The sequence below is a fragment of the Neoarius graeffei genome, chromosome 10 (assembly GCF_027579695.1).
Source record: "Neoarius graeffei isolate fNeoGra1 chromosome 10, fNeoGra1.pri, whole genome shotgun sequence".
NCBI lineage: Eukaryota > Metazoa > Chordata > Actinopteri > Siluriformes > Ariidae > Neoarius > Neoarius graeffei.
The window spans coordinates 4347867-4374181 of NC_083578.1; the positions used below are offsets into that span (position 1 = coordinate 4347867).

At 41.4% G+C, this 26315-nt stretch overlaps 1 protein-coding gene across 1 annotated transcript in view; it reads left to right on the forward strand.

Annotated features, from left to right (window-relative positions):
* Positions 1-26315, forward strand: part of LOC132892759 (H-2 class II histocompatibility antigen, A-U alpha chain-like) — a 263076-nt gene that overhangs the window by 170929 nt on the left and 65832 nt on the right. The gene's annotated exons all lie outside the window — the stretch shown is intronic.

Sequence of the window (26315 nt, forward strand, 5' to 3'; positions counted from 1 at the left end):
CAGAAGAAATCAAGTACACAGCATATCCAAAGGATGATCAGTTTGAAGAAGTTGCTGAGGCCTTGGTACAGACTCGCCTGTGTTTGCGTGAGAAAGGAACTCGCACTGGCTATTGTGGATGGAAGCACTACATTAAGATCAAGATGATGAACTTCCGCACCAAGCTTAGCCGAGCTGGACACCCAGAAGTCATTGTCAACTCAATTAAGAACAAACGGAAAGGTCAGGGGAAACCAGCTGTGAACATAAAGAAGCCCAGGAAGGCAGAGGTTAATTTATGTCCAAGCCATCCAAGAGGTGAAACCACTGAAAGCCTAGAGGTGGAAAGGGTTGCTCTATTGACTGAGGTAAAGAAAAAGAACAACGAGGCAGTGATCAAGGAAAAGATGCAGCATACCTTCTTGTACAGACGACAAGAAATTCTTCAGGAGCCAATGATTACAGAAGTCCGAAACAGATGGCGAGCACTGTTTGAAGTTGGCGAAGTAAGTGTAGTAACCCATTTACAAAAAAGAACATGAAAATATTCACACAAATTGCATTAAATGTTAAATCTTGATCACAGACAAGTATATCCTGTCTTTTCTCCTCTCTTTCAGGTCAACTTGGAGTCCACGCGTATAACAACTGTCCCTCTGATATCAAAATTCATTGGACAGCTGGACAGATACACTGATGACCTGATGAAGGTTTTCCGCGCCAAAGGAGGATCTGCAGGACAGAAAATCCGCACCATAATGGCACTGACAGCTAAAGTAAGTGTGTTTTTATCAATATTTTTCAAAGGTGTCAATCATCAAGCTTCAACTGGAACTCTTAGACTTTTTTCTTTCTCCTTTTCCTTATTATCTCTCTTCTCCTTTCTTTGTCAAAAGTTAAACAGATTTTCAGTTTACATTGATTTACTGTAGTGAATATTGGTTTGTGAATTCATTATTGACAAACATTCACCACCTTCTGGTTCTTGGAGACCTGTAATGACGCTTGTATTAAAGAAGCTTAATACACACAAACAACAATTTCTCTCATGTAAAATATTTATTATACAATCAGAAAATGTATATTCTAAATTATTTTTAGTGGCTACATAAAAGTTATTAGGATAATGTGACAAACATGTCTCGGGAGTGTGTCCAGCAAGTACAGCAGTGGCTGCTCTAGTCTTAAATTATTATTTAATACATTAAACTATTCAGCTTTACTTTAACTGTAAATCAGTGCATTAGCTAATATAATTTGCTTTGGGGGCAGCACGGTGGTGTAGTGGTTAGCGCTGTTGCCTCACAGCAAGAAGGTCCAGGTTCAAGCCCCGTGGCCGGCGAGGGCCTTTCTGTGCGGAGTTTGCATGTTCTCCCCGTGTCCGCGTGGGTTTCCTCTGGGTGCTCCGGTTTCCCTCACAGTCCAAAGACATGCAGGTTAGGTTAACTGGTGACTCTAAATTGACCGTAGGTGTGAATGTGAGTGTGAATGGTTGTCTGTGTCTATGTGTCAGCCCTGTGATGACCTGGCGACTTGTCCAGGGTGAACCCCGCCTTTCGCCCGTAGTCAGCTGGGATAGGCTCCAGCTTGCCTGCGACCCTGTAGAACAGGATAAAGCGGCTACAGATAATGAGATGAGATGAATTTGCTTTGTGATCTTGTTGGTATGTTTGTTTTAGAACGAAGACATAAACACCAAGCGCAACTGTATCCTGAGGAGCCTCAGTGTCTACCACACTGAAGACATGGAGACACTCGTCAAAGAGTTCCCAGTAAGTGTATGTTGGCCTGCTCTCTTTGTTAAGGATATATTTACATTGGTAGTTGTGTTAATTGTCTCATAGGCATCACAGTCTAGCTTTGTGTGTGTTGTGTGCACTGAAAGATTAACCTATGCAGCTGTCAGCGTGGAGGAGAGTGATTTTATAAGCCAAGAAACTTGTCGTAAATAACCCTGGTAAAGTGTATAACAGTTGACTGCAAAGTATGGAACAGAATCAGAATCATCAAACGCTCAGACCATTGTGTCAGATTTGGTATAGATAGGGGTTATTTCCCTGGCAAATCAAAACTAATTTCTACACAACATTTTAGTGTGAACATTTAAGAACAAGCGCTTAATCAGGATGCACAACGCATGTTGCTTTGGGATTCATTATCTGAAATCATTTTCAGCCCTCTTGCTTGCCAGCTAGTGGAACTATTTTGTTCTTGTATCAGTTCCTTTCAGCAGTGTCTTTTTAGTTAGAATGCTTGTGTAGCGATTCAGAAACATATAACCCTGATTCCAAAAAAGTTGGGACAAAGTACAAATTGTAAATAAAAACGGAATGCAATAATTTACAAATCTCAAAAACTGATATTGTATTCACAATAGAACATAGACAACATATCAAATGTCGAAAGTGAAACATTTTGAAATTTCATGCCAAATATTGGCTCATTTGAAATTTCATGACAACAACACATCTCAAAAAAGTTGGGACAGGGGCAATAAGCAGGGTGTCTGCAGGCTTGAACAAGTTCAATTTAAGACTTTTTAAGACCTTTTTAAGACCATAGCAGGTTAAATTTAAGACTTATGCCGCACAAAAAAAAAAAAAAGAAAATTGGGAGAGCCTGAATTACTTTCGAAATAAAAATTTATCATCATTCACCAATGAACTCATTACATCCCTAGGGTGCGCTCTTGCAGTAATGAGGAACTAAGTTGCAGTGGAGCCAAAGACATCCCGCAAATCACTTGAGGATGAGGCATTCAATTCCGTACGGTTTGCGTGTTGTAGCATTACAGTTTGCACGGAGTTAGCTGATACACCGTCTCAAGATGTGCTTGGACCTGACAACGGTGAACAAAATTGAGTGATGGCATGCGAATGTTGCTGACTTTTATAGGACCTTTACACCCAGGGTGCTGAGTTTGAGTGTTCTTTTGCACAATGTGCAGTACGCCTCAAACGGATTGTTTGGTACACGTTTTAACCAGTCTACGAAATCATTGTGTTCAAGCCAGCAGTCGTTAAACTTGCATTTGCCCATTTTGCTACAAACCGTGACAATAGAGCTGTGCGATATGGGAAAAAATGAATATCCCGATACATTTTCTCCATTTCATGATATACGATATATATCTCGATATATTTAAATCTCCTCTAAAGGACCCCATGAAATCTAACTTTTACTCTTTACTGTTTTCACTACAATCCCTGCAGATTAAATAACATTCTTGGTTAACTTTACAGGTGGTTTTCAACAACACATTTTAAATTTTCATGTTAGTGATTAATCACAATTGAATTGAAATAAGACTATTTTTATTCAGCAAAGATGTGGCACAAATTGCAAAAACAATCTTGAAAATTGCAACAAAGGGGCAACACAATACAGAGCTGCCCAGAGCTCAAATCAATAAAGTGCAAGCTCAACACTGAGAGAGACATTTAGCCTAAATAAGAAAAGTGCTCATTCATTAAATTATTTTAAAAAATAGATCTCCAAGCTATTAACCTGACTACTGAGAACCACTGGAACATTCACAATAGAGAGAGAGATTGAGGGAGAGAAGAGAGAGATCTGCAAAACATCATTTTTCTCTTTGCACACTTTTGAACTGAATGTTTTCTGGCTCTGCCTCTCAGATGTGTAGAATTCCGGTATTGCCTTCTCTGTAAAATGTCTGCGACCAGGCAACTCATGTTTGGGATCGAGTGTGTTTAGTAATTTTTGGAAGCCTGGTTTTTCCACTATACTAACTGGGATCATGTCTTCGGCAAAGACGTTCATGATTGCATCCGTTATAGCTCTCCATCTCTGACTCGGTTTCTCATATGGGGTGGCTTTGGAGAACGAGGCCGCTAGGGTCATTTGTTTAGCTCGTGGGCAAGTAGTTCGGAGTTTAAGAGACTCTTCATACTGTACCGGGTGAGTTTTCAGGTGATGGAACATATTTGTCGTGCTGCTGCCTTTCGTGATGACAGGGGTTTTTTGCACACTTTACAAACTGGCATTTGCTGTTCCAAGTCCTCCTCGCGATATCCAAAAAATGCCAGATGAATGACCCCTTACTAGTTCTTTTAGGAACCAATTCATCCGTTTCCATTTTTAATTTGTCGCTGAAATTGACAGAGCTTACACGGTAGCCTACGCAACACCAGCAATTGCACAAACTGAGTCAGCGCTGGAAACCGGAACCAGGAAATCTTCCGCAGTGTTGCCAGATACTGCTGACGTTTTCCAGCCCAAAATATGTTCAAAACCCACTAAAACGCACTTAAAACCGCCCAATCTGGCAACTCAACCGAAACTAGAAAATCTTCCCGGAAGTTCCTTTCAGCACCTAGATGCTAACCAATTCCGGGTGACATCTAGGTGCTGAAAGGAACTTCCGGGAAGATTTTCTACGTGCAGAATAATTCTGCACGTAAACTAGGTCTTAAATTACCCAAATGAGATTTTAGACCAACAGTGCAAAATATCTCTGTATTTTAGACTTTTTTAGGCCTAAAATTGAAAATGTGTAATTTTAGACTTTTTTAGACTCCGCGGACACCCTGAATAAGAGGCTGGAAAAGTTAAAGGTACAAAAAAGGAACAGCTGGAGGACCAAATTGGAACTCATTAGGTCAATTGGCAATAGGTCATTAACATGACTGGGTATAAAAAGAGCATCTTGGAGTGGCAGCGGCTCTCAGAAGTAAAGATGGGAAGAGGATCACCAATCCCCCTAATTCTGCACCGACAAATAGTGGAGCAATATCAGAAAGGAGTTCGACAGTGTAAAATTGCAAAGAGTTTGAACATATCATCATCTACAGTGCATAATATCATCAAAAGATTCAGAGAATCTGGAAGAATCTCTGTGCGTAAGGGTCAAGGCCGGAAAACCATACTGGGTGCCCGTGATCTTCGGGCCCTTAGACGGCACTGCATCACATACAGGCATGCTTCTGTATTGGAAATCACAAAATGGGCTCAGGAATATTTCCAGAGAACATTATCTGTGAACACAATTCACCGTGCCATCCGCCGTTGCCAGCTAAAACTCTATAGTTCAAAGAAGAAGCCGTATCTAAACATGATCCAAAAGCGCAGACATCTTCTCTGGGCCAAGGCTCATTTAAAATGGACTGTGGCAAAGTGGAAAACTGTTCTGTGGTCAGACGAATTAAAATGTGAAGTTCTTTATGTAAATCAGGGACGCCGTGTCATTCGGACTAAAGAGGAGAAGGACGACCCAAGTTGTTATCAGCGCTCAGTTCAGAAGCCTGCATCTCTGATGGTATGGGGTTGCATTAGTGCGTGTGGCATGGGCAGCTTACACATCTGGAAAGACACCATCAATGCTGAAAGGTATATCCAGGTTCTAGAGCAACATATGCTCCCATCCAGATGACGTCTCTTTCAGGGAAGACCTTGCATTTTCCAACATGACAATGCCAAACCACAAACTGCATTAATTTTTCAAGTGGGACCTTGGGGGCTGAATTACACTTTTGGCCTGAAAAGACCAGACACTAACTCAACAAAAGGACATTATTTTATATGATTTTTGAAGGCCTATACGCCCAAAAGGAATTGTAAAGCTATAGCCTCAAAATGAGGCGCACAATAACATGGCAGACAAAAGCAATTTACCCTCTGAAAATGTGACAGTCTAAGCATGCAAGTAGCCTACATTTATAAAAAAAAAATGCTACAGAAATGGACTAAGACACAAATAACACAAGTGTAAACTGTAAATGACTTAGATCAGATTTATTGATCTTGCACATCAAAAACATGTCAATGCATAGGCCTAATTAGGCCAATTAAAACGATTGGCAAGTAGGCCTAAACGAGTCAAAAGAAAGAAGAAGTGCCAGGGTAAATAATTCCACCAATAGGTCAAGTGACTAAATATCCAGTAGCATTAGTTTAAAAGAGCCAAATATGACTGAACATACCAATAAAAACAAACTACAGATGGCACATTAACTTTGCTGGTCAAGTCCCACATATATTTCCACACACCCATCCTGTTTATTCCCCCTCAAGCACACAGCACAAGGTTACATGGGGGAGAAACACCAGCTACATTTTACATGTGGAAGCCAGAAGTCTTTTACTTTTTACCAGCTTGTCGATATTGGGGGACAGACTCTGGGCAGTTGCTATTTTCATGACATCGTTGAGATGTCCATGGGTCAGACGACTACGCAGTTTCGATTTATTAATATTCATTACTGAAAATGCCTGTTCACATAAATATGTTGTCCCGAACATACAGAGTATTTTACTGGCAAAGGCCGTGATAATTGGGTACTCTGGTGGCAATGACTGATAGAAAGATTGGATTCCAACAGATGCGTATTTATCCTTCAACGGCGCGCAACACTGCAGGTCTATGAGTTCTATTTGCATCGCCTCTGAAACCTCAGAAGCGTCTGTCGTGAATGGAGAGCGAAAAAGCGCAAAGTCCTTTTCCAGTTCAGAGAAAACCGTGAAACGATTGGCAAACTCATGCATGAGTTCTGAAAGCAAACTTGCATACTTGTCCATACTCTGATCATTGAGAGGCAGAGATTTTAGAGAGGGGAAGTGGGCTGCATTGCGCTTGCAGAGCAGAGCTGCGTCTTCCATAATGAAAGTTTACTTTGAAATGCACGGACACTGTCGTAATACTCGGTGACGAGTTTGTTGCGACCTTGCATTGTAACGTTCAAGAAATTTAAGTGTTCTGTTATGTCCACTAAAAAGGCAAGGTCTCTAGTCCAGTCGGGGTCATCCAATTCCTCCACGGGCTTCCCTTTCGCCTCCATAAACTCTGCTATTTCAGTGCGCAATTTGAAGAACTGTTTGAGAACTGTGCCTCTGCTCAACCAACGCACATCGGTATGATAGGGAAGGCCCTGATGAATGTCATTTTCCAATAGAAAAACATCAAACTGCCGATGGTTAAGTCCTCTTGCTCTGATAAAATTCACAGTGGCAAGAACAACGCTCATAACATGCTCCATTTTCAGACTTTTGCAGCACAAAGCCTCTTGGTGTAATATGCAGTGAAAGTTCCAAAATACCCGTTCTGGATTAGCCTCACGTACCTTTTCTCTCAACTTCGTAACCACTCCGGTCTTCCTACCTACCATGGAAGGTGCACCGTCCGTAGCCACACTGACAGCTCGACTCCAGTCCACCTCCAGATTGTCAAGGGCCCCGACAAGGCTAACATACAAGTCGTTAGCTGTAGTGGTGTCTGTCATAGGCACAAGGGAAATGAACTCCTCAGTGATGTTTAAAGAAGCATCCACTCCGCGAATAAATATCGCTAACTGGGCCACATCAGTCACATCAGTGCTCTCATCGAGAGCAATGGAGAACGCGATGAAGGACTTAATCTTCTCATTAAGTTGGCTGTTCAAGTCGCTGGAGAGTTCTTCCACTCTCTCGGTCACCGTAGTTCGGGATAAGCTGATGTTCGCAAAAGCTTGTCGCTTTTCTGGACACACTAGGTCGGCTGCCTTGAGCATGCACGTCTTGACGAATGCACCCTCCGAAAATGACTTGGACACTTTTGCGATCTCCCACGCGATGATGTAGCTCGCCTTCACTGCCCCTAACATGAAATAAAATGTACAACAAAGATATTGAGACACCCCTCTTTGAAAACAGCCGCATTTAACATTAAAGGAGAACTGAATATGATGTATGATATTAAAACGAACCTTCATGTGTCTCTCGAGACTTTGAGAAAGCTGCTTGCTGTTTTTGAAGGTTTGAGGCAAGCTCATTTAGCTTTTCAGTCCTGCGTTGCCCGGTGAATTGGCTGTATTTGTCGGCGTGGGTCTCGTAATGTCTTTTGACATTGTATTCCTTCGGTACAGCCACTTGTTGCGAACAAATCAGACAAACAGGTTTTCCCCCTACTTCCCAGAAAAAGTATTTCTCTCTCCATTTTTCCTGAAAGATGCGACCCTCAGAATCAACTTTTCTCTTTTCAGACAACATCTTGTGAACGAGCAACAACTAGCCTACTCTACATTAAATCCGGGTCATTGCACCTGCGCGTGCTGCAGCAAGCAGAGAGCAGCTAAAAACGAACCGATGGATTACACGAAAATGGAATCAAATTGAAACATTAGATTTAAAATCATTATGAAAAAAACCCACAAAACATTCAATTTTTATTAACTTATTATTTAAAAAAAAAAAGTCTCATGAACCACCGGGCCGGATGCGATGACCAATCGGGCCGTATCCGGCCCGGGGGCCGTTACCATGGCACCCCAGTTCTAGAGCAACATATGCTCCCATCTAGATGACGTCTCTTTCAGGGAAGACCTTGCATTTTCCAACATGACAATGCCAAACCACAAACTGCATCAATTACAGCATCATGGCTGCGTAGAAGAAGGGTCCGGGTACTGAACTGGCCAGCCTGCAGTCCAGATCTTTCACCCATAGAAAACATTTGGCACATCATAAAACGGAAGATACGACAAAAAAGACCTAAGACAGTTGAGCAACTAGAATCCTACATTAGACAAGAATGGGTTAACATTCCTATCCCTAAACTTGAGCAACTTGTCTCCTCAGTCCCCAGACGTTTACAGACTGTTGTAAAGAGAAAAGGGGATGTCTCACAGTGGGAAACATGGCCTTGTCCCAACTTCTTTGAGATGTGTTGTTGTCATGAAATTTAAAATCACCTAATTTTTCTCTTTAAATGATACATTTTCTCAGTTTAAACATTTGATATGTCATCTATGTTCTATTCTGAATAAAATATGGAATTTTGAAACTTCCACATCATTGCATTCCGTTTTTATTTACAATTTGTACTTTGTCCCAACTTTTTTGGAATCGGGGTTGTAGTTGGTTCCACCGGTTAGCAAACAAGAGGCGTGAAACAGAGCGACGACAGTGAATCCCAAACAAACGTGTTGTGCATCGTTCAAAACATTTCAGCTTTGGATTGCCTCTCAAAGTCATGTTGGTGAGCCAGATCCATTTCATAATTTTTTTTAAAACCACGTGCCTTTAAAAAAAAAAAATGAATATCACAATGTGAGTTGTATTGGGACACAGCTCATTCTCTTTGTTTATTCTCCAGGACAGCGAATGTGCAGAGGCTGAGTTGGGGATTGCACAGACAACAATGGGCATCTACATCATTCAGGTGGAGGGTGCCGAACCTGGAGACAAGATGTATGCAGATGTTGGTGTTGTGCTCGAAGGTGTGGAAGTTCTGCAAAACCTACAAAGTGTCACCCTTGGATGTGTGATGGTTTTCGGGCTGATTTATGCACTTAACTTAAGTTACCCTAAGGACCTCAAGAGCACATTTGAAGTGTTCCAAAAAATCCTGATGGAAATGGACACAACCAAGCTTTCGCCAAAAGTCCAGGCACTGAAAATTAAGATGTTCCAGTGATGGGCCTGATACACTGATTTTTCCCTCTGGAAAATATTCAACAAAGTGACTTGTTGCAATTTTCAGTACCTGTTTGAGTGAACTTTGTAAATTTTTCAATGTTTTTGTTTTTACAGTTCTTTGTTATTGCTGGTGGTGCAAAGCCACTCAACCACTGAGTAATGTTTTGGATTGTTAGGGTAGTGGCTAAAATGGGGGAAAAAATGAATGTCTGAAAATCCTTGAAATGTTGATGTACTGTAAGCATTACAGTTCTCAGTTGATTTACCTGTCTACCTCATGTTTCACACAGCTGAGCAGGAGCGTAGCCATCATTTTAGAAGTGAGGGGGACAAATTGTTCAGAGGTCTATTGAGTGATTTATCATCCTCTCACATTCAATTGCACCTCTCCTTAGCAGCTAAAGAACCACATAACCACAAACAGCACAGCACCAGGGAACCGACTTTAGTTCTTTAAAATGATATACTATCAAAATCTAAAGTCAAAATCTATAAATCTATAAAGTAAAATGTATAAATAGAATTAAGAATAGTAGTAGTGACATAGCTAGTTATATTCTCTTCTCACCTGTGACCCTGCATAATCATCCCTGTTGGCCTCTGGTCCACTGTCTCCTCTCTCACCCTGCTCTTTCTATTGTGGCAATAAAGATTAAAAAATATGTGGAAAGCAACATTTTGAAATAGAATTAGGAATACAGTAATAATAATCAGCAAATTCATGCACTTTAAACTTTAACTACCACAAAAATAAATTAAATCTTTACAAAAATAACAAAGGAACACAAATACATTTATATTCGTATTTTCTACCCAGAAGTGAGTAATCTTAGAGTAGCCAAAATAGTAACGTTACTCAAGTAAGAGTATTGTTACTTTAGAAAAATATTACTCAAGTAAAAGTAAAACATATTTTGCAACAAAACAACTCTTAGGGCCCGTTTACACAAGGACGCTGTCGGGTAAAAACGACTAAATATTTTATCGGAAGTGCCTTTCGTCTACACGGGGACGGCGTTTCCGAGGCTGAAAAACGGAAAAAATTGAAAACGCCTTCCAAAGTGGATAAGTTAAAAACAGCTCCCGTTGCATATCCGTCTAAACTACCCAATACGCGAAACTCTGCTCGGATCTGCTCACGTCGGGTACGCGTTTACGTCATACATATGTCATATACTGTACATGCCAGCCCGGGAAGTAAGAAAGTAAGTAAAAAAGTAAGAGCATGTCTGATTACATCGATCCAACGGACCTTAAGCTGCTCTGGCAGCTTTAATAAACGTCCAGGAATCCTTCGAACATCTATACCGAATCTGCACATATACCGTTAATGAACAGAGGCGGGTATAGTATATGCTCTTACTTTTTTACTTACTTTCTTACTTACCATAGCCAGAGTAGTCAAAGTTTTCGCGGCGCAGATGTGCAGATCAGACAAGACGGAAGACGTTGCGCATGCGTGCAGACATAGCGGAGGTCTTTCACAGCACCGCCTGGCATGCACATCTGTGACAGAGCGCAATGCGTCCGTCACTAAACAGTGGTTCCTCCCGCTGGTCATGTTTCAATGGTCAAGTGCAATGGACTAAACCACAGTTGCAAAGACATTCCAAATACAATCTGTGTTGTATGTTTGTTGTGGCTTTGGTAATGGGGGCTTTACAAGTATGTTTTGTTATGGGTACATTTGTTACAACTTTTAGATATGTAAACCTGAAATGTTTGGTACATGTGTTCATAGTAAAAGACGCAACACAGGTTTAAACAGCGCAAGCATTTATTAGTTTTCACTATAAACAATAGCGTGTAAAGATTCATTAAGTGCGCACGTTTAACATCTGAATCCTTTTCTGCTAGAGTTTATCTAACATCAGCCAGAAATGTTTGTAGCCATTTACCTGCTGTAGTCTTCCGGGTGCGGGACCAAACCAGAATGCAGGTCTGAAAGCGCTTTTCAAGGTTTCTTCCGCGATGCGCGGGAAAGCAGCTCATTAGAGCGGAGAGAAATGGTCTAAAAATCTTACATAAGTGTTTGTTGTAATATTTAAGGTCTGCACATTGTTGTAGGAGTGTAATGCATGCAGTGAAAATGTTTAGAACTGTTAAAATCTGTCTAGATGTGTTGATTGATTTTAATTGTATTAAGACTGTGCTGTAGTCTTTTAAATATGCGCTGCACTGTTCATTGGGGAGATGGCCTCGGCAGGGAGAGGACACGTGACTTGAGCTCTGTGTGAGTAATGCCAGAGTAGCCTAGCTTGCATGGGCATTTTGTCCCAGAATTTTTTTTGTTTGTTTGTTTGGTTTTGTCATCAGTGTTTTTTTTGTTTGTTTGTTTGTCCTGTTTGTGTTAACTGCCGGCTTAAGAATAAAAAGAAAACTATTTTTGTACAAGAATTTTCCTTATTTTGCTCATCATTCTGACTGACTACTCCATCCGCTCGGCACACTCTATTACAACATCCAATTGAATTCCACACATTTATGCGTCACCGTATAGACGCAGATTTCCTCCTTGAAAACGGTCGTGTAGACGCGGAAAAAAGTGAGAACGAAAACGGACTTTTGCGTTTTTGTTTCAGACCGTCCCCGTGTAAAGTGGGCCTAGAGTACAATTTATCCAAAAATTTACTCAAGTAAATGTAACGGAGTAAATGTAACTAGTTACTACCACCTCTAAGTTAGCTAGCTACAGTAGCTTAACTAACTAAATTGACATCTATTTGTCATCTTTTAGCTAAACTTTATCTACATTCAACAGCATTACTCAACTTACACGGTTTGTTTGGAAAAAAACTGTCTAAAGTCTTTATCCTCTTGGCTGGTTTGCTGAACATACAGAAGTGCTGCCCAGATCTGAATCACACCAAAGATACTCATACAATATTTTCTAAAGCGTCTCTGATCACACCACAGCGGGGTTTGTTTGCCGCCTTTGCTCCGCCTGCTCATGATGCGTTTAGAGGCGGCTCGGAAAAACGCGTTTCCATGTGTTAAACATGAATTGAGTGGTTGTAATGGCTGTAAAAAGTGCGGGGGACAGAGGGCACAAATACGGGAAGTACGGGGGACATGTCCCCCGCGTCCACTACGCCCATGCAGCTGAGCGACGTTCTTGAGGGAGTTTATTACTGCAGAAAGGTCTGTTTCCAAATGTTTAACATTTAAAATGACAAAAGCAAATGTGCTTAGGCTGATTCAGGGATTGCACAGACAACAATCAGATCAGAGATCAGATCAGACAAAACTATTTATCCCTGAAGGGCAATTAGAAAAGGTTGTCTGTGGGCATCTACGTCATCCAGGTTGAGGTTGCCAGACCTGGAGAGAAGTAAATAAGTAAATGATTGAAAAAAGAGCACTTTCTCAATCTTAATGTGCACAAATGAGTGAATTTATTTAGGTATTTTTTGTTTTTTGTGTGTAGTGTGATGTGTTGCTGGCTTTGAGTTTTAGCAATGCCCAAACTTGCCACATGCCTTGAAGCCTAATAGACAGAATGTAAAACAAAGTGGTCTGACTGTTTATATTGTAATTATAGATATTATTGTAGGTGTGGGGTGAATGAGGGAAAAATGTGGAATATCTGGTAAAATTTTAAACGCATTGGGTTTATTATATCAAGTACATAAATTTATGCATTTTATTTAAATTGGGTTCAGAGCATCAACCTGGTTTTAAGCATTTCAAACATATTGGAGCAATTAATATTGAATACATACACTGGTTATTAAGTATTTGAAACAAATTTGATTTATTTATGATAAATACATAAATCTGTCATTGTGTATTAAAACACATTGGGTTTATTAGTATTATTACATAAATCTCATTCTTAATTGTTTCATTTATGTTCAACTGACAAATACGCACCACATTAAGTTTATTAGTCTGTTTATGTTAAATCTGTGTAATCCAAATGCATGGAAATTTTATATGCAATTGAAATACATAAATCTTAAATATTAGGCCTAAATATTTCTGAGTGTGGTGGGAATGCCCATGAAAAATGGGCTTTGCTTCGCCTCCTTCCCCTGATAGTTGGAGAAAGAATACCAGAGAGTGAACCAACATGGTTGGTTCTTCTGAACCTTAAAGGAGATACGCAGAGCCTTTATTTTTAAATAAATTTCTGAGTGGATAGTATCTCCATCCTTGACTCTTGTATGCTGAATAAATGGGAATAAAAAAATATTTATTTGAGAGTTAAAATCGACCGCAAAGTTGTCATTGGCGCTGCCCCGCTGAGCCAGCCAGCCCTGAGTGCGTGACGTCACTGTGGTAACCGGTTTTAAGGCCGAGGCCTTTTACAGCTATAGACCAAAGTCATATCAATAAAAATTAATGGTGAAAGTAAGAAATACCATTACTGACTTGCTCAACTAAGACTGATTTGACTTCACTGATTGTGGGTTGACTCTCATTAAAACAGGATGGGTGTTATAACTTATGCAACATACATGTACATGCATGCATTTTCACTGAAAAAACATAAAAGGCTCATTAAATAATCAGATGAACTGAGACAATCACATTCTGAAGCAAATTAAATAATCTTATACCGCTAACTTAAACACACAATACAAGTTACATGTATTAATCTAAATGCAGGTAAACAACGTGTTGTGTTTTTTATCCAAATGAGAGTCAGAGCTTACCCGTCCGTGTTCTCGCTTCTTGAAGACCGATTGTTTTTGAAACAATCTGACTTTCAGTTGTTTGTTCAGTTCTCCGTTCATTCACTTCTTCCACGTAAGGGCGAGATGGCAGCAATACCAGTTTAGAAATAAGACGGCTGCTCCACTCATTCACTTTTCTTCATACTGTGTGTTCCGCCATTACTGCTAGACTCAGGCAATTACTAAAACCCGGGATGGAACGGGATGTCACCGGTTTTAGCAACAACTGCAGGGAGGTCACTGCCTGAGTGATATGTCCCGTCTCGTTATGTCCTGGGTTTTAGCAACAACCCTCAGCTCACTCCGGGAGGACTGGTGCAACTGAAGTAACGTTCCATTTAAAAAAAAATAATAAAGGGTTCCGCCATGATGGAGTAGAGGCAGCGTGGGATAGCTCTGTTCTAATTTTATAAATTTATTCATCTTATCTCGACCAAAACATTTATTTCGACGGGCAACTCTGGATTTGAACTGACAGAGAAGCTGTACGTGCTATGAATCGAGCCTCAGGCAAGGGGAAAAAGATTAAACCATCGCTTTCCACAACTGCAGCCTCCTCTGAGTGTTTCACGGTGGCGGACATAACAGAGTCAACCATCTCCCTCAACGTGCTGAGAGCCGAGCTACAATCATCACGAGAAGCAGTCTCATCTCATCTCATTATCTGTAGCCGCTTTATCCTGTTCTACAGGGTCGCAGGCGAGCTGGAGCCTATCCCAGCTGACTACGGGCGAAAGGCGGGGTACACCCTGGACAAGTCGCCAGGTCATCACAGGGCGAACACATAGACACAGACAACCATTCACACTCACATTCACACCTACGGTCAATTTAGAGTCACCAGTTAACCTAACCTGCATGTCTTTGGACTGTGGGGGAAACCGGAGCACCCGGAGGAAACCCACGCGGACACGGGGAGAACATGCAAACTCCACACAGAAAGGCCCTCACCGGCCACGGGGCTCGAACCCAGGACCTTCTTGCTGTGAGGCGACAGCGCAAACCACTACACCACCATGCCACCACGAGAAGCAGTGCTTAGTGAAATTAAATCTGAAATAGCTGGCCTACGCCAAGAAATTAAGAAGGACATCTCATCTCTCCGTGAAGAAACTAAAGCAGACATTTGTAGCATTCTCTCTGAGCTAGCAAACGAGCTATCTTCACTCCGTGCTGTGCAGGGCGACATTTCCAGGGAGAAATCGGACATGGACAAAGCTCTGAGTGACACCATAGATCGCGTCGGAGCGTTAGAAGAAACTCAAGAGTTGCTGGCGAAAGATTGTAAAAAACTTCAGGAAAAATGCATGGACCTTGAAAACCGGAGCCGGAGACAAAACCTGAGGCTGATCGGTATTGAGGAGGGAGTTGAGGCCAGTCAGCTGACAAAGTTTGCCGTAGCTTTCTTCCCCGAGGTACTGGGAGAGGATAATTTCGAGACTCTGGTGATGATTGACCGCGCACACAGAACGCTGGCACCCAAGCCCAAAAGAGGAGAGAGGCCCCGTGCTATGGTTGTTCGCCTCCATTACTACTCGGACAAGGAGAAAATTCTGGGTTTGTCTAAAAGCAAGGGTCGCCTAACCTACAGAGGAGATCCGGTGCACATCTTCCCGGATACGAGTCCAGAGGTCGGCAAGTTGCGGGCGGCTTTCAACCCGGTGAAGGCAAAGCTTCGAGACACCAAGATGGAGTACAGCCTGTATTATCCAGCCAAGCTCACACTCACCCGGAATGGCATCAGGTAGTCGTTTGACACTCCCAAGGCAGCGGAGGAATTCTATGATAAGAAGATCGCTCCGACGGATCAACAGGATGGCTGATAAACTCTGACGAGGTAACGACAGCTGGCTAGCTGTCATGCTAGTAAGTTTATATCACAATACACGGTCAGAGGCCACGACTCATATCAACACCTGGTACCTGTTGCTGCTAATGTTAGATCGACAGCTGATGTTATGTACAGACTTTGTTAAGTATGTTAAAATACTGTTTGTGGATATTGTGGAAATGATATGACTCTCATATAAGGATAATATGGGACATTAGGGGAAGCCCGAATGTAATAGTGGCATACTGGTTTGCTTGTTTTTTCTGTTTTTCTTCACCACTGCCTGGATGGACGAAACACTGTGATTTTATTAATTTTTTATATATATATATATATATATATATATATATATATATATATATATATAATTTTTTTTTACGGCCGACACTTTAACTCAAGACAGATTTGATGTTTTATCTTCTTGAAGTGAGCATACATTAGTGGTGTGCAAAAAGAAAGGAAGAAAAGTGAAAAACAAAACAACAACTATTAGTTTGTTATAAGCTGAGGCCTGAGGTGGTTATTTTGGTTTATATAGTTCGTCCAACACAGATAGGTACGCCATTACATATGAGAAGAAATAGAAACCAGTAAAGACTAGTAAAATTATATATCTTTAACAAAACAAAGAAAGAAGACTCTTGCACACCTAGGGATGGTGATTAAATTTCTTTTTCATTTCGCCTAATTTTGGTCACTTGGGTTGCACTAATTATTTTCATGTGTGTGTTTACGTATGCATGTATGTGTATGTATCATATACGTGTGTGTATTTATATATTTATGTATATATATTTGGTTTGAAAGTTTGATATTCTACAACTAGGAGCTAAGAGCCAGTTTGTGCTCACTGTAGTTTAACTGAACGTGTCTTAGACAGAGAATGTTTAGTTACTTGCTCAAGTTTTTCTTCTATACCTTTCAGATGGGAGGCATGGTGGTGTAGTGGTTAGCGCTGTCGCCTCACAGCAAGAAGGTCCTGGGTTCGAGCTCTGTGGCCGGCGAGGGCCTTTCTGTGTGGAGTTTGCATGTTCTCCCCGTGTCCGCGTGGGTTTCCTCCGGGTGCTCCGGTTTCCCCCACAGTCCAAAGACATGCAGGTTAGGTTAACTGGTGACTCTAAATTGACCGTAGGTGTGAATGTGAGTGTGAATGGTTGTCTGTGTCTATGTGTCAGCCCTGTGATGACCTGGCGACTTGTCCAGGGTGTACCCCGCCTCTCGCCCATAGTCAGCTGGGATAGGCTCCAGCTTGCCTGCGACCCTGTAGAACAGGATAAAGCGGCTAGAGATAATGAGATGAGACCTTTCAGTTGGGGAAAGGTAGAGAGGGGTTAGGGGTTTGTTCTCTCAAGGTTTTCTGTGGTCTTTTTTTTTTCTTAAATACGTAAATCTGTCAACACCCATGCTCAGTGCTTTGCTTTGCTTCCAATTCGGATTATGGCTCGTTTGACTGAAACAAGGAGGGAAAGTTTGGTGCAATTTACTCCATGGAACTGCAAGGGCCTAAATGGGGCAGTAAAGCGTGGGAATATATTTACTCATCTTAAGAAGTTGGGGACAAATATTGCCTTCTTGCAGGAGACGCATTTAAAGAATCGAGATCACACTCTCCTGCGAAAAAAACTGGGTCGGCCAGGTATTCCACTCCTCTTTTAATTCAAAATCCAGAGGCACTGCTATAATTATTAGTAAAGATGTTCCTATTATATCATATGATATTATTCCAGATATGAATGGCAGATATATTATTGTCACTGGCAAACTGTATAATATCCCTGTAGTTTTAGCCAATATATATGCTCCTAACCATGATGATGAACAGTTTATCTCTTCTTTCTTAGCCACCTTACCAAAACTGGATACCCACAAATTGATTTTAGGTGGGGACTTTAATTTGTTCTCAATCCATGGTTAGATAGATCATCCAACAAAACACAGACTCTTACTAAATCGGCAAAAGTGATAAACACATTTATAGACACCTATAGAATATCAGATCCCTGGCGATTTCTATACCCAAATCAACGTACATATTCTTTTTTTCTCACCCGTCCATCACACCTACACAAGGATAGATTATTTTCTCATTGATTGTGAACTCCTCTCTGTAGTGAGACACTGTGATTATGAAGCAATGGTATTATCGGATCACAGCCCTCTTATTCTTAAATTAGCATTCCTTAACAAACATACGCCCAGGACCTGGAAATTCGATACTTCTTTATTGTCTAGCAAAGGTTTTGTGCAGGACATAAAATCCCAAATACAGTTCTATCTGCTGACGAATGACTCACCGGAGGTCTCTAAAAGCACTCTTTGGGAAGCCCTTAAAGCGTATATCCGAGGCCAGATTATTTTTTTAAAAGCCTTAGCCATAAGAACGCGAAATGAGCAGCGAAATGTTGTCTGATAAAATTCTCGACTTAGATCGGCAATACGCAATCTCTCCCTCATCTGATCTATACAGGGAAAGACTCCCACTCCAAACTGAGTTCAATATTCTTTCTACTTCAGAGACAACTAATTTAATGACACGAGCCCGTCACAGATTTTATGAACGTGGGGACAAGGCAGGTAAAGTTCTGGCACCCCAAGTCAGGGAATCAGCAGCTTCTAGATTAATCGCAGAGATTCGCACTTGTTCTGGGCTATTAACGGTAAATCAACAAGAAATTAATGACGAATTTAAACAGTTTTATTCCAAATTATATTCTACAGAATCAGCCAGTGACCCCATATTAATTGATGGCTTTCTCGATAAATTATACCTTCTCTAACTCCAGAAGATAAAGAGCATCTTGAGGAAGCTATTACCCTGGACGAAATACGACAAGCTATACGTAACATGCAGAGCTCAAAAGCCCCGGGCCCAGATGGGTACACAGCAGAATTTTACAAAACATTTATAGAACTTATCTCTCCTTTATTACTTGAAGTATTTAATGAATCCCTGAGAACAGGTCTCCTCCCACCAACTTTTTACCAAGCCAGCATCTCTCTACTGCTTAAAAAAGATAAAGATCCACTCAGTCCAGGTTCGTATAGACCTGTGAGCCTTCTGGATGTAGATGTGAAATTGTTGGCCAAGATTTTAGCTACACGTCTGGAGAAAGTGCTCCCGACAGTGATATCTGGGGACCAAACAGGTTTTATTAAAGACAGACATTTATCTTTTAACCTCCGGCGTTTATTAAATATTATTTATTCTTCCAGCTCAAATTCGCATATTCCCGAAGTGCTAATATCTCTCGACGCAGAGAAGGCTTTTGACAGGGTCGAGTGGGACTTTCTCTTTGCGACTCTGTCAAAATTTGGATTCGGCACAAAATTTATTGCCTGGATAAGATTCCTTTACGCCTCACCCTTAGCCTCTGTCCACACAAACAAGTTCAGATCTGAATATTTCCCTCTAAACCGCTCCAGCAGACAAGGTTGCCCTCTATCTCCACTTCTCTTCGCGTTGGCTATCGAGCCACTTGCAATATCTTTACGTACCGCAGATATTTATACAGGAATTACCAGGGGAGAGAGGGAGCATAAGGTGTCGTTATACGCAGATGATTTATTACTGTATATCACCAACCCTTCAACATCCATTCCCAACATCTTGTCTATACTAGATGACTTTGGTAAGGTATCGGGGTGCAAGCTCAACCTTTCCAAAAGTGTTTTATTTCCTATTAATGCTCGTGCCCGGGGACATACATTTAGTTTTCTCCCATTTAAGGTCGTAAATCAGTTTCGTTACCTAGGGATCATTATCATGGAAACTTTCTCTTCTTTATTCAAACAAAACTTTGCAGAACTTCTAGAATGTACAGAACAGGATTTTAAAAAGTGGTCGAATCTGCCTATTTCACTTGCTGGACGAATCATCTCATCTCATTATCTCTAGCCGCTTTATCCTGTTCTACAGGGTCGCAGGCAAGCTGGAGCCTATCCCAGCTGACTACGGGCGAAAGGCGGGGTACACCCTGGACAAGTTGCCAGGTCATCACAGGGCTGACACATAGACACAGACAACCATTCACACTCACATTCACACCTACGGTCAATTTAGAGTCACCAGTTAACCTAACCTGCATGTCTTTGGACTGTGGGGGAAACCGGAGCACCCGGAGGAAACCCACGCGGACACGGGGAGAACATGCAAACTCCACACAGAAAGGCCCTCGCCGACCACGGGGCTCAAACCCGGACCTTCTTGCTGTGAGGCGACAGCACTAACCACTACACCACCGTGCCGCCCCTGGATGAATCAATGTAATTAAAATGAACATCCTTCCTAAATTTCTCTTTCTCTTTCAGAGTATTCCAATTTTTATTAATAATGCCTTTAAAAAAAACTAGATAAATTAATTTCCAGCTTTATATGGAATAAAAAGACCCCTCGGATAAGGAAGAACATCTTGCAAAGACCCAAGTCAGAAGGGGGAATGGGTCTACCTCATTTCAAATTCTACTATTGGGCATGCAACTTACGGGCACTCTCCTTTTGGCCCCAAGATTATATACCTGCTTGGCTTCAAATTGAGAAAAAATGCTGCTCCCCAACTTCTTTATCAGCTCTACTTTTTTCGGCTTTACCCACCACATATTCCTATTCTGTAAACAATCCAATAGTCTCACAATCACCCAGAATTTGGTTTTCAATAAGAAAGTACTTTGGGTGGCACTTTGGATCACTTCGGGCCCCTCTAATCGCAAATCATTTATTTGCTCCTTCTCTCTCTGATACAAAGTTTTGTGAGTGGTGCAATAAAGGGATTCACTCCTTTCGGGACCTTTTTATTGTGGATAAATTCACATCATTCCAACAATTACGAATTAAATTTGATCTACCTCACTCACATCAATTTAGGTATTTGCAGCTGCGAGATTTTGTCAGAAAAAACACCAACTCCTTCCCTAACATACCAGATAGTACACCAATGGATTCTATATTCTTACTGAATCCATTGACAAAAGGAGGAATCTCGACTCTTTACAGTGCACTTTCATGTTTAAATGGTGCCACCTCCTTAGATCATTTGAAAACAGCCTGGACAAATGACCTGGGAACAGTCATAACTGATGAACTTTGGACAGGAGCTTTGAAGCGGGTGCACTCCTCTTCGGTCTGTGCAAGACATGGGCTCTTGCAGTTTAAATTCTTCATCGATTACATTTATCAAAGGTAAAGCTCTGTAGAATGTATCCAAATATAAATCCTGCATGTGACAGATGTGGTCAATCACCAGCCTCGTTAGCCCATATGTTCTGGCACTGTCCGAAAATAATTATATACTGGCAAAAGATTTTCCAACCTTTCTCGGACATCATAGGAAGAGTGATTGATCCTAACCCACTGACAGCTATCTTTGGAGTTAAAGAACCTGGTCTCGTACTGTCTAGCGCTCAATATAGCATGATAACATTTATATCTCTTCTAGCACGCAGACTGATTTTACTGAACTGGAAGCAGGCTCGACCCCCGACTCACTCTGCCCTTTTGAAAGATGTTATTCAACATCTACAGTTAGAAAAAAATAAATTCTCATTGAGAGGGTGTGAAGATAAATTCCATCAAATCTGGAACCCTTTTATAGATCACTTCAACAGAAGTAAACCAACACTTCCTGCAATTTAGCCTGATGTTAATATGAAGACAGCACTGAACTACTCGATATCCTCTTTTATTTCTGTCGCTTCTCATGGGTATTTTTTTTTTCTTTTTTTTTCTTGTTTGTTTTTGCTTTCTTTGGTGTATATATGTGTCATTGATATATATCGGTATGTCAGATATGTCAAATATTGTGTGTATGTTAAACTCTGAAAACCCCAATAAAAAGAGTGTTAAAAAAATTAATAAATAAATACTTTCCTTTTCTTGTAGTTTTCTTTTTTCTTTAATTGTTGGTACTGCATCCTCTTTCAATACGGGCTTATAGCCAATGCTCTTCCGGGTGGCACGGTGGTGTAGTGGTTAGCACAATCGCCTCACAGCAAGAAGGTTCTGAGTTCAAACCCAGCAGCCGGCGAGGGCCTTTCTGTGTGGAGTTTGCATGTTCTCCCCGTGTCTGCGTGGGTTTCCTCCAGGTGCTCCGGTTTCCCCCACAGTCCAAAGACATGCGGTTAGGTTAACATGGGATGGCCTTGGGCTGAGGTGCTCTTGAGTGAGGCACCGAACTCCCAACTGCTCCCCGGGCGCTGTTAGCATGGCTGCCCACTGCTCTGGGTGTGTGTGTGCTCATTGCTCACATGTGTGTGTGCATGTGTGTGTTCACTGCTTCAGATGGGTTAAATGCAGAGAGGAAATTTCACAAGTGTGTGATGAATAAAGTTGTGCTTTCTTCCTTTTCAACAGATCAGAGGTCTCGTATGAGTCTTCAGTAAAATGTGCAGAGCAGAGGAGAGACCGCTTCATAGGTGCCCAATGTGCCCATGAACTTCTTGCAAAACGCGTCCAAATCTTTGCAGTTTGAACATTCTTGGGCCATGAATGCAACATAAATCCACCTTCTGTCGTGTTGCTACGCCTGCCAAAAACACATCTACGTGGCATGGCAATAAACTAGCTCAAAATGGAAGATCAGAGTTGCAGTTAGCTCTGTGTTTTAGTATAGCGGAAATGTCGATGAGACCGATAGACTTCCTGCTCTGACATTACGGACGTCAAGGTCATTCACTCAGACTGCTACCTATATGAATCACTTTAATCGTAAAAATGACTATATTAGATTTATTGTTAATGCTTAAAACTATTCCTGTGCCATTCTTGAGGTCTCAAGGCATTTATAAATGAAAGTGAGGCCATGGTTCTGCGTATCTGTTTTAAGGACAGAGTTGAACTTGTCCTTTCTTCTGTTCATACAGATTTCACTATTTGTTTCCTTGACAGCAAGATTTCTGAGCATCGGCACAGATTCTTGGAGGCTTTCCCTCAGGAAAGACTTACCCCTAAGCATCATTTTCTAGAGCATTACCCACAGCTGATAAAGGTTTATGGTCCACTTGTCTTTTTGTGGACTATGCACTTTCAAGCTAAACACAGCTTTGTTTAAGCATGAGGTTAAGCATACCCACAGCTTCCAGAACATTCTATTGTCTCTCGCAGTGAAGCATCAGTTAATGGTTGCATACCATCTACATGGCAGTAAAATTGTTCAACCATCTCTACAGGTAACAAAACTGTCAACAGTGGATTTGACTGTGCTGAGGAAAGACATTCGGGAAGCACTGGAAACAAAATTTCCCGGTGAGTCATGTGTCCAGATGGCAAACACAGTGTGTTACAGTGGCACCAGTTACTCCACTGGAATGATTTTGGCACATGGTTCACCAGGTGGTCTGCCAGATTTTGTGGAGCTGATTCAGATAGTTGTTGTGAATGGGAAGGTTGGCTTCCTTGTGAAATGTTTAAGTGCATGGTATACTGAACATCTTAGAAGCTATGAGCTTAAACACAAGAAGTGTTAAAGTGATTGAGCCAAATGAGTTGTCTGACATCTTCCCAATGGCAGCATACACAATTGCAGGAAGGTACATAGTGACCCTAAAGCGCTACATTTATGTACCATAGATGGCAAATTGCTCATTACACCATGTCATTTGTTTGACTTTACCCACAAAACCTCATAAAATGCATAATCAAAAATAGCCTCATCCTCTCCATATATGGGGTTATGGTTTCATGAGGAAAACAGTTTTTAAATTGGCGTACTTGCCCCAGACTTGAGCACAAATACTCAAAAGCCTGTTAAAAAAGGCGAGAAATTGCTTCAATGTACAACTGATGTGTTTAATTTTTGCTGGCTAGTTTGTCGACTTTGTATTGTGTTAATATTTTTTACAGTTCAAAAAGTGACAATGTTAAATCTATAATGACATTTGCCAATACTAGTATCTTGCTTCGATACAAGCCCAAGATGCCTTTAAACCCAGATCATGTTGATTTTCACTACAAGAGGAGTTTGTAGTTTGTTGATTAAGATACGTCATAGTGTAATGTGAAAGCAAATTTATTGGCTACATAATCAACACAGAACACTTTCTGCATGCTAGTTAATGTTGCAAAGGTGAGAAAGTCCAAAACTTACATCTCAGGTAATTCTGTGTTAATATTCTTCTCCCATACTGAATGTTTAGGGGAAGTGACTGGATGTACTGTATAACTCAAACTGAAGTAATGTGGTTTCTCTTACAGATGCTTCAATGTCTCATCAGGTCAAACTTCCGATCATTCTTCAGGACCATGACATTTGGAAACTGGACTTGCCTCATGGAATCCCTGGGACTGTGGGTGAACTTGAGTCTATTGTGAGAGAGACATTTGGGCTTGATGGAAGCTTTACTTTGCATTATAAAGATGCTGATTTTGGAGAAGAATAGTTTTCTCTTTCCTCAACAAGTGACATCAAGGACACAATTAAGGTGATTCACATTGTTGAACCTCCCACAATTACTCTGAACTTTACTGATCTGGATAGTTCCATTGAAAGTATATCAGAGACCTCCATCTATAGCGCATCAGCCTTGGCCCATACTTCAGTGACCTCCATCCATCCTTCCATCAGCAGTTGCTCCTCTGGATCGCAGGACACACTGATTCTTTCATCACCTGAACATGTTACCCAGCGTTCCCAGCATTGGCCTACTGAATTTCCAGTACCTCGCTTTGCTTATGACACAGAGCTTGTGCTTGCCTCAGGAGACAAAGCTTTCAAGAAGGATGGAATTCAACTCAACTTTACCACAATCCTTCCTGACATCCTTGAGAAACTGGCTGAAAGCATCTTTCAGTATGTTGCCTACCCAACTAGTTGTCCGACGTTGCTGAGGCGCTGATTCAGAAGCATCCTTGCCTTAAAGAACCTGGATCATATAAGGGATGCTATGGTTGGCAACAAAGACTAAAATATAAAATGGAAAACTATTGATCTAAATTGGCGGCACGGTGGTGTAGTGGTTAGCACTGTCGCCTCACAGCAAGAAGGTCCTGGGTTCGAGCCCCGGGGCCGGCGAGGGCCTTTCTGTGCGGAGTTTGCATGTTCTCCCCGTGTCCGCGTGGGTTTCCTCCGGGTGCTCCGGTTTCCCCCACAGTCCAAAGACATGCAGGTTAGGTTAACTGGTGACTCTAAATTGACCGTAGGTGTGAATGTGAGTGTGAATGGTTGTCTGTGTCTATGTGTCAGCCCTGTGATGACCTGGCGACTTGTCCAGGGTGTACCCCGCCTTTCGCCCATAGTCAGCTGGGATAGGCTCCAGCTTGCCTGCGACCCTGTAGAAGGATAAAGCGGCTAGAGATAATGAGATGAGATGAGATGATCTAAATTGAGAGGGCTTGGATGCCCTGAGCTTGATGTGAACTCTCTCAAAAAGAAGCGAGCACATGAGAAAGCACCCGCAAAGACAGACATGGGCATTTTACGGCCCGCGGGCCGCATCCGGCCCTTTGGTTCACTCTGACCGGCCCGCATAAGGTTAATTAGAAATTACAAAATAAACATATTTTCTAATTTTACCTCATGCATGGACTGAATGTGCATTGCTTTTATTTTGAAGTTGTGTTCAACAAAAACGCAATGCACGCGACATGAACTTGACATGAAATCCCACGAAACCTAATCCCGCGATAACTACTTCTGTAATTTGTCCAGACCAACCACAAACTTGTACGTCATCCTTCAAACGGTCCAACCAATCACATAGTGTGACGTCACCAGCAGGCGCCGGAGCCGGAGCCCGAGCCAATCTGTAGATCTGATACCTACACCAAATCGACTGATGATCATCTGTCAGCTGTGCTTCGCATCTCCACCTCAGACATTCAGCCTGACTTTGAAGCACTCGTTAAAGACCAACAGAGACTAGATTTCTCTCACTGAACAAACTAGATTTCTCTCACTGTGATTAGACTGCAAATGTGGGCATCATTATTATAATATGATGTATCTTGTTTGATATTTGGAGTAGAAAGACAATATTGTGATGTCTTTATTGTGTTTTGGGGTGAATGTGACTGAAAAAAAATGGTACAAACGTTCACATTTTGTGAACCATTGTTTTGGGAAATTTGATTGAATAAATAACATTTTTTTGTAAGGCAACCTCGTTTTTTCCATACTCTTACCAGTCTTAGCAGCTTGTAAAAACAATGTCATTTACTGCTTTATATAAAGAAATACAATTAATATTATGCAAAATTTAGTTCAGCCTTTTGGTCCGGCCCTCCACAAAATTTTCTGTTTCTCATGTGGCCCCATGGAAAAAATAATTGCCCACCCCTGCGCAAAGAATATTAAAAAGCCAAGAAAGGCAGAGGTGAACTATTTACCCCCCTCACCCACAAGGAGAAACAGAAAGGAGATTGGAACAAGAAAGAGTGGAGCTCCTTAATGAAGTTAAGAAGAGGAACAACTGTCAGATTATCAATG